The sequence below is a fragment of the Geospiza fortis genome, unplaced genomic scaffold, assembly GCF_000277835.1.
Source record: "Geospiza fortis unplaced genomic scaffold, GeoFor_1.0 scaffold40, whole genome shotgun sequence".
Taxonomy (NCBI): Eukaryota; Metazoa; Chordata; class Aves; order Passeriformes; family Thraupidae; genus Geospiza; species Geospiza fortis.
The window spans coordinates 9,024,902-9,040,328 of record NW_005054297.1 but is presented as its reverse complement, the minus strand read 5'-3'; the positions used below and the strand labels follow the sequence as shown (position 1 = coordinate 9,040,328).

Below are 15,427 nucleotides of genomic sequence, written 5' to 3'. Positions count from 1 at the left end.
ATCCCACAGAAGGACTTTGCAGTAGTTAATAAAATTTGTGTCTGAGGAGACCAAGTAGGCCCCTTGATGAAAAATCAAGGGGAGTATTTATTTATTTATTTTCACACATGCTAGGGCTTGAATCATGTCATTGATAAGTAACAGCTGGCTTCCGTGCTACACTTACTAAAAAACACAGACTCTTCTGTTCTCACTTCCAGACCTAAAAAAAAATTTCAGCCTGCTAATAAAATTTTATTACTTATGATTAGGCAATTGATGTAGAAGCAGCAGAAGCAGCAGATCATCACCTCACTTTCCTGTGATGGTTATGTATATTAAACATTTACCTATTTTTATTAGTAAAGACAAGATCCATGATGAATGAAAAAACAAATCCAAAACACTTATTGCCCTGGAACTGCTCTTTGCATGATCAAGATTTGTGCTCTTTTTATCTATCTGTTCCACTCCAGACTTTTTATGCAAGTATGGAAAATGAACAATCCACTTGCCCTCTGTATCTTCTCACACTGGCTCTCCAAGTGAACAGGCCTGGATGCTTAGTAAATAAACATGAAGTAAACAGTAGTTAAAAATAAATATAATTATTTCAGGTTATTAGAATAAAGATGTAGGCTTTATCTTGGCAAATGTTTATTAAGCACAGATGGAACATTTCCAGATTAAGCAGCATGCCACTGGGTGATCAGTAACCACATCTCTTGCAAACCACCAAAAATTAATTAGGATGTAAACAGAATCAGGTTTTATGGCTCTTCAATTTATATCAAAAAGCAGCAAGGATGAAATTGCTCCTGAATTAAGTTAATGTTGCCTGGAGTCTTTTAAATGTTGTGGGCTCTTTCTGAACACAAGAATTAGATACACAATATGTTTACGCAAGACATATCATATACAAAAGATATTTATCTTTTTTGTTTAATTACAAAGGTAACTTAATTACAAGCTGGCATCGGTTGCCCAGAGCGACTGCAGAGTCTCCATCCTTGTTGACTGGACATGGGCTGAGCAGCCTGCTCTAGGTGACCCTGCTTTGAGCAGGGGGCTGAACTAGATGACCTCCTGAGGGGCCACCCTATGTCACCCTGGGGATTTAGATACCAACTGCTTTTATACACATCTATCGGTAATTGTGCCTTCTAATCTGAACTTGCTAAGACAGTGGGAAAAGACTGTTGCACACAGTTAGGATTTCTTCCTGCCATGGAAATCCTCTTTTCTAGCCTACTTCTATTTTTAAGTGTTTTCCGACTTGTTTATTAATACAAATATATAGTTAGTGGATAAAGATTATTTCTGTAGTCAGAAAAAAACACTGCTGCTGACCTAAAACTATTTCCCCAAGCCCACAAAACTATGTACAGAACATCAGTGTAAGCAACAATGAACCTTTACCAAACACAGTATTACCCTCTTATCACTTTAGGCCAAACAAGCCAGCTGAACAGAAAACACAAATGAAATGTACTAGGAAAAAGGTTTTGTGTTTAGAATGTCTGAATTAGATACAGAAAAAGATCATGTATCTATAACCATTAAAAATAACACTGGACTTGTGGGTTTTTTTAAAGCAGACCACATTATTTCTGCTATAATGAAAATGTTTACTTTGCAGAGACAAAGCAGGGAACTGAAATGCTGAGTATTCTTGTTACTTGGCTTGTGGCTATTCAAGCAAAACACAAACCAACACCTAGGACTTCCTAGTGCATGTTACTCAGTTACAAGACAAATAGCTACAGCTTCTATGCCATGCACCAAATAATGACAAAAGGCAGTAATTTTTAAGCATGCACGGGTTTGCTGCATCTGAAGAACAAAGAATAGCTCTTCCCCCTCACATAAATTGCAGTTGCGTTTTTACCCCTTGAAACTAGTAGTCACCCTGAAAGTTTACATACAAGCATGTAAAATGTCAAGGTCTTTATCCTGTCAGTAGATGTAAGAAAGAGTTAGAAACTATTTTAATGGAAAGAGCCCAGTAACAGCTGAATGCAACAGCTGACTTTTGGTAAGTAAGATGAGACTAAAAAAAAAGATTAGTTTCTTTTATACATAGTAGCTAAAAAACCAAAATGTGCCACAGAAAAAGAACTGCTAACACATCAGCTAGGAGGACTATGAGAAAAAAGAGGGATAATTTATTATTCTAGATGCTATGGAATGTTTACACCTGCAGTACAAATCCACCTGTTTATACCTACCAGCCTCTGCATAAGGATCAAGCACTGGCTTAACGATTTCAAGGACATAGCGGGTTTTGTTTAACCTAAGCCAGACCTGTGCTGACAGGAACTGGTCTTATGCAACAGACTCCAGAAATTGCTGGAGACTGAAAAACATTAGGGTCAGATTCTTAGGCTGAACCTCAGAAGGTCTCACACCACCCCAGCTAGAACAAAGCCTTGAAAATCTTTCACAAAACTCTTGAAACAAGTAGATGTTTTGATTTAATTTTGCTAGCTTACTCAAGCAAGAGAGGACATCAGAATTATTTTTAAGTGCTTTTACTTGCTTTCCTTTCCTGATCAATAGAGCAGGCTCAATAAAATATGTCAAGAAATCTAATACTGTTTGCTCTTAGTATCTTTCCATCTTGATTTTAGTAGAGAGTATTACTACAGAAAAGATAGTGTACACACCTATTTATGGGAGAAGCTATCTATTTGTATCGGGACAGATAGCAATATTTCTGTCATCTGTAAGTTATTTACAATGGAATATTTGTAAAAGTAGTAGAATGAAGAAATTAAAAATAATTTTTTAACATATAAAACACATATAAAGGCACGGTATTTACTTGCATTTTTAAAAAGACTGCATAAAAGTTTTTATTTCAGTAATTTGATATGTAATAAAAAGCAGCTGGTCTGCTTTCAGCACACTGGTGGCAAAATAACTGTCCAGAAATCAATGCAGATCAGCATTTCCTGTCCTTATCACTCCTTAACCCATGGTAGTAGTCAACTGACTTCTCAAACACTTTTCTCCACTCATAGGATTTAAAGTTTGGCATTTTTAAACAAAAAACATTTTAATTAATATAGTTTACAGATACTCTTCTTCTTTTAAATTGAGATACTGCACAATTTCTCCTTCCAAAATCACAGAATTACTTAATTTGGAAGTGACCTCTGATCGTGCAGTGTCCCACATAAAGCAAGGCAAACTTCCAAGTTAGATACAACTTCAAACTTTGATGAGATGCTGGGGGTCACATACAGCTACATAGGAATACCAAGACAAAATTTTCTTACTCTCTGACATTAGCAGAAATTCAAGGTAAAAAAGAGTTATAAAATTTGCAGTGCATTTCTATTTCAGTGAAAGGCTTTTTATATTCAGGTCTTATCTCAAGTGTCTTCACAGAGCTTTTTCTTCTTCTGTTATCTTGCTTAGAGACTGGTCTACAGTCTCCTACACCTCCCTGACTTTCTCCAGTCATTAACTTCAATTCTAGTTTTAAAACATTTTTACCCACTGACTCTCAATAAACAGATTTTATTTGATTTTTATTCCTCCCACAAAACCACTTTCAAACCCAGATTTAATTCAGGGAACAACAGAGTTCACAGCTCTTCCAGTCCCTGGCTGATGACTGTCCTTGCAAGCTCCTATAAATTCTTCTGTGCATAGCAAATGCACCAGGGGTAGAACTAAAACGACATTCTTACCAACAGCTCCCTAAGTATTTCAGATTGGCAGGTGCACAGAGAGACAAGTCACCCTTACTCCATGACTTCATTTCTCAACACATATGAACCAAAATTTTGCTGCTGTATCCTCACTGCACATAAAACAGCTATAAACTGCTCCACTCTTAGCAGCTTCAGCAGCCACACAAGTTGGTCTAGCACAATTCTCTCTATAGTACATAAGATGCACTGGGTGTCTCACTTAACCAGGGAACTCATGAATGTCCTTTGAAAAGGAGAACAAGTTGGAGCACAACCAGAGGGCTGGGAGGGGTAGCCAGGGTAACAGCCAGCAGGACTAACCACAGTGCAGGTGTGTTGCTTAGGAAGGGTTGTGAAACCTACAAAAAGCAAGACAAAGGTGTTGTTTCAGCCTTAATAAGGGAGAGTTCAACAGCTGAGTGTCAACATGGGCCCATGAAAGGAAGAACAGTCATACACGTTTACTTGTGGGCATGGTTTCCATAGTAAGGTTTGAATAGGCATTATACAGAGAAAGGGATAAGTGAGGGTGATGAAGCTAAGACTCAAATTTTGCAGGGATGCTTTAAAAAGCTGATGAATCTGCACTAAAATTCAGAGGATATTCTGTGTGGGGCAGAAGAGAGTTCTCTGTTTAAATTTAGTTCTTTTTGACCTGGATGAGTGGATGAATGCCACTAGCATTGTGTGAGATGACTGACACAGTAAGCACAGTAAGCTGAAGAATGGAGCTCCATGTAACCAACACATACTCTCTTTACAGTTAACACATTATCATGAAGAACTATAAAGAGGACTAGACTTTCCACACAGATCAATTGCTAGCTCCACAATATTGTTAAGTACTACAGACTGATGTCATGAGTACTGTATGCCACTTTCACAGTATCACATTCCTTTTAATATTACACACAAATCTCAGCTTGAGAACATTCCTCATGATTCCTCAGCCAGACAAAAAAGAGTACGCTTTTTGCAAAATCATGTGAGTTTGAGAGCACTCCATGTAATTTTAAGAAGCACAAAAAGGTTTTCTTTCCTTTTGAAAAAAAAAAACCAACAAAAAACCAAACCAGTATTTGCAGAATCTGTTGATGGTGTATTGTAAACAAGCTCAGAAATAGAACTTAAGAGTACTCAGTACTCTATTGAAGTTGGACTGCTCTGTTTTGTGATGGTGCTTTCTCCCCAGGAGAGACGCATCATGCCGCTGACACAAAGGGCTTCTTACATATGCTTTTAAGACATACATTATTTCAATCCTGAAATACAAAAAAAGCTGGCTACTCTCCATAAATAAACGTCCATGTCCTTCTTATTTTCGGATCCCATGAAAATGCATGACCCAAAAGCAAACTGCAGTTGGCAAAGTCCCAGTGTGTGTTTAGAATACCTCCAAATGCAACAGCACCTGACTGGTTCGGAAGGGGTTGTTCCTACAAGGTGTGCTTTTGGGAAGAATACAGGTATACTCTGCCATACACCTGGTGCGCTTATTACATGGTGTTCACTAATTCATATTTGCCCAGTCCCTTCTGTCCTTACAATAAAAACCATTTATTTTCATCCTGCACAGTTTTATCAGCTCCTCCATTCAGTACCACAAACTTATATGGAACAACTGTGAAATAAATGAAAAGACATTTCAAAAAAGGCATTAACATCTTCAGAAGTATTTTCTCCATATTTTGTTTCAAAGGTTTCTTTTCACACAATTTCACAAATGAAAACGGCATTTCTAGTCTGGTCTAGTTGCTGGTCATACCTACAGAGTTCCTGGCTCACATTTTACAAGGTGAGTACTGAACAACGAGGCAATACCTGTTGTAAAGCAATACCTAGAAATATCTGTGCTCATTCATTACCAACAGAGATGAAATCCTTTTTTTAGGAGAGGTGCAAGATGGAACTGCAAGCAGCTCCCTTCACAGGGTTGAGACAGGTTTGAGACTTTGCTGGAGGCTATGGGGTGGGAAAGAGAAGGAAGCCTATTCTTAAATAGCTATAAATGGAAAAATACAGCAATGGCATTTCAAAGCTTTCAGTATAAGAATTCTTTTCTGTTTTGATTTTTTTGAGGCAGGGCAGAGAATTTGTCTTTTATAACTGAAAGGCAGTATCAGGACTTAAAAAAGGAAATTAGGTAGTAACTTTTTTTAAATAAATTATTAATCAGATTAAATTTCATTTGTACAATAGCATACAGGCTTTCTCCTGGTCTCCTTTGTTCCTGGGCTTCTAGCAGTTATCAAAATTGGTACAACTGGCAAAATAGGGGTTAGCAAAACAGACAGAAGTGAATACAATTTCTTTACAAATTAAAAAAAGCCTGAAATTCTTCTGTCCTTCTTATCAATATCCAACTCCAATCAAGAAAGGAAGAAAACTCTATGTGTATCCTCACTACAACTAAGGTTATTTCTGATACAACCTTTTTGACAGCTGACCCAAATGTGTGTCAAAATCTCCCATCCCTCAACATTTATTTTGATGTTTTCACAAAGGAAGGTAGTGAGGGGAATTCAACCTATGAATGCTTTTGGTTGGCATGATGTGTAAGTTTTATCTGCAGCAGAGTAAAACATCATCTCTTACTCTGACAACAGAGTTGACAGACTTCCAAAGGAAACAGCCAGCCACACAGCCCGCCCTCCTAGGGCTGCTGGTGGGCGGCACAGGGACAGATGATGTTTTTAATTGGAAGAATCTTACTTGAAAATTAAACTTACAAAGGCCCCAGGGGAACTGGAGCGAAGAAGCTGATCAGCTTTTCCTAGCATTCTGCCTGATTGGTACAAAATTCTGATTTGCTTGTGGATGAGCACATTTGCTGCTTTGTCATATAGTAACAGATTTCAGCTGTCTCAGGTCAACTCCCAGGAGAGCAGGATGGGAGAGTAATGACTAAACGTCCCATGAAAACTACTCTGACTTTCACTTAAAAGAGCAGTTAGTTCACCAGTTTTCATCCTTCTCTGCTGACACAGAAAAAAAACAGAAGAAAAAAATGCTGACAGAATTATAACAAACTACAATAAATAATTTTTATATGATTCCACATTTCATAAACAAAATGACATCAGCTGCATGAACTGTTTGCATACAAAACATATGCTTTAATCTAAAATGGTCAGCCCTCAATGACTGTATGTCAAGCAGAAATGTTGCTTTCACAGAATGATAAACTCTGTAGGTTATATTCCAATGGGACATAACCAAATCTGAAATTCCAAAACATATTACTGGTTCAGGTTCTGGGTAAGTAACAACAGTTTTAAAGACAGGTCCCTTGTACATAATTGTCTAAAACTCCAAAGCACTTCTACAAATTTTCTTTTCCATTTGAGGAGATTAGAAGCTATAAAAAGCTCCACAGAAACAAAACCAGCATGAAACATTTAGTGCCAACCATCCACATTTCCATGACAACGGCTTCAGCGAGCTCACCTCATTGCTACTACAGCAGCAGACCAATAGTTCAGTAAATATAGTGAGGCAACTGTTAAGATCTGGTAAAAGTAAGATATTTGGCTATATAGCTTCTTGAAATAAACACATAAATTCCCCAAAATGGTTCATTGAAAAAGAAAGAAGCTGTTTAGCTTAGCTCAGCTTTGCCATTTTCAGTAGCAGGGGGTGTGCCTGTGCAACTATGCATAAGCCGCCTGTTTTCCCCAAACCTGCAATTTCACAGAATATCTGCACCTGAAAATCCTGTTTGGTAGCTGCATATCAAAGGTTTTCCCTGGAAAAAAAAACCCATGTTTTTGATTACAGTGATGGTGCACCAAAGATATAAAGAGAAACATTCACATGCCCAAAGCTAACAACTTTTTGAGTTGGAAAGAAGCTTCCAGATATTCCAGAAAAATGTTTGGTTTGCTTTTAAAATGTGACCATCAACATGTGTGCTTACATACGCAGTGCCCTGAGAATGGAAGGCAACAAACGTTTTTATAGTCTCTTCACAGCTCTTCAGTTAGTAACAGACAGAAGTCTAGGGCACAGAAATTCCAGATGACCTCTTCAGGCCAGATATTTCCACTAGCCAAAAGGTCAATATCCCAATAAAACAAAAATTCCCTGATGGGCCCCTACTCCCTCCATCAGGGCCATCCACTATGCCACAGTGTGTCCACACAGCCAAAGCCACATGTATGCTGTTTGTCCAGCTTCTCTAATTGGACTCTCAAGCATAATATGGTGTGATTACTTAACTATTTTATTTTGAACCAGGAATGTGTTTGACAGTGGATTCTCCCATTCCACTTCTTGTGTGACAGCCTACATTATGGGGATGTCTCAAAACACCAGAACTGTCACCCATTTACACAGAACTAAACCTTCATTTTGTGATACATTTCACTGCAAACAGGCATTTGGTTCAGAGCACCAAATTAGGGCCAATTCAAAGTCAAAGTCACTTCCCAGAGTGAGGTACAGAACCTATGCTCAGCACCAGCAGCCCCCCCTGAACAACATGTTGCTGTATGGCACTGACTGACACAGATGCAACCTACAGAGGATTTCATCCAGGCTAAGAACTGCAGCTTTTGTGCACCTGGCCAGCTGATCCAGGAATTCTGGCCTGGCCTTCTGGGAACTTGAAAGCACAGGGGAAAAGAGGCAGCAGAAACCTGTTGTTATGCGCTAGTCCACTGAAACAGGTCTACTGAAAATGTACCTGAACCTCCCTGCTGCTTCTCAGCAAGAAAACCATGCTTTTCAGAAAGATTTTACTTTAAAAAATGGATACTAAGCAAGTTTGCAGATGATAGAAAATTGGGAGGAGCTATGACTCTCTCAAAGGTGGAGAGGCCCAGCAGAGGAACTTCAATAAACTAGCAGACTGGGCAATCATCAAATCTAGAAGTTTAACAAGGGAAAGTGACAGATTCTGCACCTGGAATGGGGCAAACCTGGATGTACAGACAGACTGGGGAATGAGATGCTGGACAGCAGTGCCATGGAAAGGAACTTGAGGGTCCTGGTCCATGACAAGTTGAACATGAGTCAGCAGTGCCCTGGGAGCCAGGAGGGCCAACCCTGTCCTGGGGGGCATCAGGCACAGCATCACCAGCCAGGCAAGGGAGGGGATTGTCCTGCTCTGGGCTGAGGCAGCCACACCTTGAATGCTAGGGGCAGTTTTGGGTGCCACAGTGTAACAGCGGTATAAAGCTGTTAGAACACGCCCAAAGGAGAGCGATGAGGATGATGAAGGGCCTTGAGGGGAAGCCGTATGAGGAGTGGCCGAGGGCACTCGGTTGATCCAGCCTCAAGAAAAGGAGACTGAGGGGAGACCTCATTGCAGTGTACAACTTCCTCATGAAGGGAAGAGGAGGGGCAAATACCGATCTCTTCTTTATGATGACCAGTGACAGGATGTGAAGGAACGGCCTGCAGTTGTGTCAGGGAAGTTGAGGTTGGATATTAAAAAAAGCCCAGAGGGTGGTTGGGCACTGGAACAGGCTCTTCAGGGAAGTGGTCACAGAACAAAGCCTGACAGAGTTCAGGAAGTGTTTGGACGATGCACATGGTGTGATTCTTGGGGGTGTCTTGTGCAGGGCCAGGAAGTTGGGCTTCATCCTAGTGGGTCCCTTCCAACTCAGCTTATTCTGCGATTCTGTGAAAACACTCCTATTAAAATTCTATATTTATGCATTAATGCATCTCATGATTTGTTATTCTAACTTGATTTAAAAGCAAGAATAACTGAAAACAATTCAGATACAATTCAGTAGAGTTAACTCAGTGATAAAACCAATACACAGTAGCTGAAGTAATTCCCCTGCCTCAGCTTCTGCTGAGTTCTGTCTGCTTTTCCCAGCTCTGCTGCCTCACCTCCCTATACAAATTAGTAAGCATCTCTTGACATATTTTGTGTATCTTAACTGATATGTAAAATACTACCAAAACAGAGACTGAGAATGTTTTTCCTCTGAGTCATTGCCATCCATAAGTTCTTCAGCTTGAACAGCAGAGCTGTAAAGACTTCTAATAAAAAAAAAAAAAAAGCCAAGCTGTAATGCTACTAATTGAATAATTCTATTGAGGAGTTTCTTGTTAAGTCATTAGTCAACCTCTGTACACCATACACAACCTCAGCTCCTTCAAATTTAAAATAAAATTGTTCAGAAGACTTCTTAAAAGTATTTAAAGCTTTTATTAGATGGCCCAGTAAAAAAATTCTAACAATCCCTTAAAGCACAGGTTTCTCAGAAATGCTGCAGCTGCTACATGCAGGATGGTGGGAAGTTGCAAACTGTAAAGAGGTTCTTTACCTGACTTTTCCCTAAGGATATTTCTATTTATGGGACCCAGAATGGAACTGCTGCTTTGGTGTTCTCATGAACACCTCTAGTACACATAAAAGACTGCTTTATTACAGTAGTCTTTCAAAAAAAGACTATGATGTGAAACAGTATTTAAAATCATCAAATGTAAGGCAAATAAAGTTAAACTGCAGTGCTGCAGACAAATATATATATGGAAAAAAATCCAAACAAACCCTTAGTTGTATTATCTATCTTTGATACAACCTGGGGTTTTCCCTAATCCGGCAGGATTTACTAGTAGTTTTGCTACTGGTTGGCTCAGAACATGTTAACCACATGAAGACAGCTAGCACCAACTTCCAGAGTGCCCGTCAGCAAAGAAAAACAAACGGTGTTTGACTAGAGGCTAAAAGTTCTGTTTTGAATTGCAGAGGACAGAACCTGTACAAAAGAGCAAGCTCAGCTACCTTGTCAGGCTTGGCTTGTTAAATCTGAAGGTCAACATGAACCTGAAAGAAGATACTCATGAGAAATTAATTCAGAAAGGCATAAATGATTCAAGAGAAAAACCTTGCTAAACTGCAATCTACATGGCCAGGAATTTCTCTGTGGAAAGCTCTGCTCCTTACTAAGCACCCCTAATGTAGCTGACAAATGCAGAGGACCCTGCCCTGCTACACCTGTGCAGCCACACAAAAGCCATGTGAGCGACCATATTCCAGCTCTCTCCCATCAAATGGGGAACACCTAAACAGAGCAGGTGCAATTCGAGCCTGGCATGGAGAAAAAGAAATGCAAGGATGAACAATAAAAGCAAATAGCTCCAAAGAGAACTTAAGTGCTGAGTAAGTGAGGGGTTTCACCACAGGGCTGACTTCATTTCCGATGCTGAGCGCATATTCCTCAGTCATCAGCCGGGCCCCCGCAGGGGCAAGCAGGAGTGACTGGCATACAGAGAGCAGTGCATTTCAACTCTCGGCGTTTGGTGATAATCAGCATTTATCTGAAAGCTGTCAATTGGCAACAACATTTTACCCCAACAGAAACTGACCTGCAGAATCACACTGAGCAGAAACGTAGTGTTCCCTGACAAGGGCATTGTGCAAGCTTGGGCACCAAAACACAGCTCTGGCAGAAAACTGCACTTTCTCTTTGCTACACTGCTGGCATCCAGCCTGGGAGACAAGTGAGGGTCTGTCCTTTCAGCCCTGCCCACAGCATCAATGGCTTCAAGGAGATTCTTCCACAAGCAAAACTGTGGCTTTTGAGCCTTCCCTCCTCAGCAATTCCCAATTCTTCCCTGGCACTAGCTCTCTATTAACTACTTGATTCTTGATACAGTATGCAAGTATTCAAATTCCTTTACGATTAGGGCTATCAGGGATAAATGCACTAGCAAAACTAAGAGCTGCACCCATAGAATACCACCACCACTTACTCACCTATCCAAATAATTTATCATAAGTAAGATGAGCTTAAAAGTAAGACAGGTTTAACAAATGTGTAAGTTTTTTGGCTCTAGACTGTTTTAAAATGGCTGGTTATGAGGGCTCCTAAAGACACCAAAACTTGATTTGTTTGGCTAAAATGTAAATCATTCACTGAGGGATTAAAGATGACCAAAGGTGCTCAACTTCGCTGGAAGCTGTGGGGAATAAAAGAAAGAGGCATGTCAGTTAAAACTGAGCAAAACATCCTCATAAATGAATGTGACATACCCTAGAACAGACCAGCAAAAAAAGCCAAAACCATCCTTTCAAAACACCCTTAAAAAGGACAAAAAAAAAAAAAGCAGGAGGAGATTTCATGGCCATCATGATTTTTAGTCCCTCATTCCTCTTCATTCCTTTGCAGAAGGCAAATTAATTTCTTGTGTAGCTTCTGACCTAAACAAAGAAGTATATCGTTACTCCCATGCAAGCTCCTCCAGAGGTCTACTAGGCACTCTGTTATACAAAGAATAGGAATAGTAGGAATGCTGGCAAAACAGCAGCAAGATCAATTCTAACACAAAATAAAAAGCTGTATTAGGATTACAAGAAATATAAGTGGTGTTTCCAATATCATTATGATTACTTCTTCAGTAATGTTTCATGGCACAAGCCAAGTAACCACATCTTGCTGCACTGAATAGGACAGAAATTTTCTTTGCTGATGGCTTGAGAGCTTCCCAAACTGCGGAATGCTCATAGGCCCTTCTGACTCAGAAATCCTTGAAAAAAACCCAAACCAAACGAAAACTTACTTCTTGTTTTGCTGTTGGGAATTTCAGAGCATCTACTGTGAATACACCCTAAAATCTGATTTTCATAGGAGAAGGAATCCAAACAATTGGCTTTCTCAACTCAAGGTCCAAGATTAGCCAATCAGCTGGGGACAGCTACACTGTAAACCCATCCTTTTCTTCCAGTGTTGGTGGCAATAAGTGGAGGTTCCTCAAGCTTCAGCACTACACTCACTTGCAGCTCCCCTCAGGAGGGAGCCTCTCTTAATAATTATAGAAGAAACCTTGAATTAAATTGTGTAACTTTGCTTTGCATTTTATCTTAGTTATTTTCTTTACTGGTTCCTTGTTGATTTATAATCCTTCAGACAAAATAAATTGAACAGAGCTATTAAATTATATACAGTACCTTCTTTTTGTAACTAGACAGACAAACTGTATAAATTTCATAGCTAGCTGAGAATCTGAGGACACATTTACTCAAAATTCTCTATAGTTTCTTGCACTAAGAACTGTTTCAATTTCTTCAGCAATCAGTTCTCTAATTCTGTAAAGCTGCTTCTGAATAGAAACTTGCATTATAAAATTAAGCAATTTGTAAAGAACTAAGACAAATCTCTTTTTTTTTACTAAAGCTGTATTAAATATTATAGGAACAGAAATAAAATTATTTCTAACACTTGTCACTGTATTATTACCCCCTACTAATGAATTAATAATGTGTCAGTTTGCCACTAAAACTCTGCATGTGTTTTTTGTGACATTTTTCAAGCCCACAATGATTACTTTTAGTAACAGTTACTTCAGTGATCTAAACTGAATATGAACAGTCTTTGTGTATCTACCAAAGCACAAAACTGTATTTTCTACTCAGAGCCGTGCAAACATAGTTTACACTTCCAAGAGACTCTGCTTTCAGGTGCTTAGTCAAAGGTTTCCTTTAAGTCAGTTGTCTAACTTTGTATCAAACCATGCAGGAAAAACAGGTATAACTATTCTTTTTTATTTAAATAATTGTATGAGAGTAAAACAAGTCAGTTCTTTAGAATTCATTACCCACAGAACCATCATATAGGGGTTCAGCCAGCATCCATATGGCCAATGGGGGCAACATCAATCCACCTATGACTCAAGTGGGGCTTTATCCTCCAGCCCAGAATGGACCCCATGGCTGAGCCTGGCAGCACTGCAAAACTCAGCCCTGAGGAGCCTGTGTGTAGGTAAGAGACAAGCTGGGTGAAACTGCATGTAAAAATGTGTAAACAATATATATTAAAAGGTAATGTTTATACAAACACCAGGGAAATCAATTTCATAGCACATGGGTGTAAATTGCTTCACATGTAAGTATCTGCAGGCCTGGTGACTTGCCTGGTGAGACTAAACACTTACCTTGCTTAAGTGGGGGGTCACTAATTTTTAAGTAAGAGATGCAAGGGGACAGCTTTCCTTCGAGGGGGGCAGTTTTCTCCTCCTACAGTCCTTCCCTGTTCTGGAATGGGCCACCATCTCATAAATACTGGAAAGGCTTGCATTTGTGTTGAAAGCCCACAGCAATAGCTCCTACATTTTAACCGATCAGATTTTGGCAGGCAGGAAAGTTTTGTCTATTAATGAGCCTCATTTTATATTTCTATCAAGGCAGTACACTGCCTTGCTTTCCCTCCCAAATTAGTGCTGACAATCAATGGCCATCAAAAGAATAAAACTAAGTAGTTCTGAAGAACCAGCATTGAAATAATTAGTTTTGAAAGCACAGAAAGTACTCCTAAAAGCACTCTGAAGTGCATTTGTGCAAGAGCTTGTTTCTCTAAAAACACAGTGAGCTCCGTGTGCTACAAGTTGTGACCTCCTCGGACCAGCTGCCTTGCCCAGCTGCCAAGTGAACAAGGAGGGAAGGAAATGAGCCATGCCTTGGGGGGCATCCTTGAAGTACGTACTCAATGGCATCACCCATCCTTGACAGCAGCCACCTGTACAGGAGACCGGCACATTAAAAGAGCCGGGACGGGCATCAGCCGGTATCTCTCCTGCAGACTGCACGGGAACCGGGTCTTGGGTAACGCAGGAGACAGAGCCTGAGGAGTGACAGGAGAGGTCACTACGCGTGCTCCACCCAACAGGTCTTCACTCCGAGGAAAAAAGGCAAGTGGAAAGACAGAAGGATACATTTCCATTTTTCAGGGTGTGTCCAAAACTCAGCAGTCTATTTTCAAAACAGAATAGAGCAAATCCTTCTATCTGAGAATCTGAACAAAGGCAACAGTCACAGACCAAGCACTTCCCTCTTAGTATCTTCTGAGGGTAGGAATTTCACCTGTTAAATATTCAGGAACAGGGACGCAGAGTAATTAAGCAACTGACCATTTACACCTGATAACAGAGAAGGAAGAATCAGGTTTATGTTGTTTGCCTAGCAGCCTACAGTGTCTGTTGAATTTCAAGATATATGTTTTTTTCCCCCAGCTAATTTATTCCAGGAACCTACAATTCTTGACTGCCGTACAGCTGTTCCACACACTGTGTGAAACACTTCTACATGTTGAACTGTGCCTTGAGACAGAACATCATTTGCAGCTCATTTTAAATTCATAATGACGGTTACTTTTGAATTTTTTTAAACATCAGCTCAAAACTATATTCTAGACATCTTTAACCATCTTTACCGCTTTGCATTCATATGTAATTTCAGTTACAGTGGAAAATCCTACAGATGAAGAAGGCAGCACGACATATGCATTGTCATAGTAAAACATGTAAGTGTCCCACTAAAATCCAACTTATTGTTCTTCATAAATTCAGAGCATGACAAAAACCATGGAAAAAAAAGACTCCAAAACAAACAGTGGGAGCGCTGTTACACATTCCCCAGAGAGCAAAAGTAGCGTTAGACTTCAAAAAGCACTAAAATCTGGCCTTCCGAGCAGTTTTAATTTCAGCTCTCCCCTTTTGCAGATCCGCAGCAACGTAGAACGAGTCGGCCAGACCTGCAGCTTCGCTTTTAGCCCCTAAACCCAAGCTATGTCTGACAGCAGGTTGACTTTACTTTGAGTGCTGCTCCTTTTCCCTGGCTGAACAATACAGCAGGGCTCCGCTCTCTTCCCGGGGTGACGGACTTGCCTGGAAATTACACGCGAACATCTGCAAGCCCTAAGGCTGGACTTTACTTCCCGAGCGCGGAGGGCGGCGGGCGCCGCGCCGCCTACCTTGGCCACCCAGCTGAACAATGGTGACATCCTAGGGGCTCC

General features: G+C 40.1%; 1 protein-coding gene across 1 annotated transcript in view; it reads right to left on the bottom strand.

Annotated features, from left to right (window-relative positions):
• The window catches only part of TBC1D1 (TBC1 domain family member 1), a 94,261-nt gene that overhangs the window by 49,316 nt on the left and 29,518 nt on the right, over positions 1-15,427 (bottom strand). The window lies entirely within an intron of this gene.